Source organism: Arachis duranensis, chromosome 5 (assembly GCF_000817695.3).
Source record: "Arachis duranensis cultivar V14167 chromosome 5, aradu.V14167.gnm2.J7QH, whole genome shotgun sequence".
Classification (NCBI taxonomy): Eukaryota; Viridiplantae; Streptophyta; class Magnoliopsida; order Fabales; family Fabaceae; genus Arachis; species Arachis duranensis.
In genome coordinates, this window is record NC_029776.3 from 84,295,012 (window position 1) to 84,295,408 (window position 397).

Here is a 397-nt window from a genome sequence, read left to right on the forward strand (position 1 = left end):
TAAATCTTTTTTTGTTATAAATTCTTCTTGTTTTAAAATTCTAATTTTTTGTAACAATTTTTTTTGTTATAAATATTATTTTTTTTTTAGTGATAATATACTAATGGTAGATAATTATGTCATATGTCATAATGAGATCATATATCATTTTGATGCCATGTATTATTTTGTATGTGCTATGTCATTATTGCAGGTATACCAAATTGATTTATGTTTTTGTACTAAGTTATTTTAGTCACTAAAATTGAATGTCGTGATCTAAATAAGTTTATATATTATTTTTTTATACATTCAAAATTTTTAATATCTTTTGAATGTATTAATTTTTTTAAAATTCGAGATGCTTGTGCATTAAACTTTCGTCAATTTTAATCATTCAAATATTTTATATAATAAC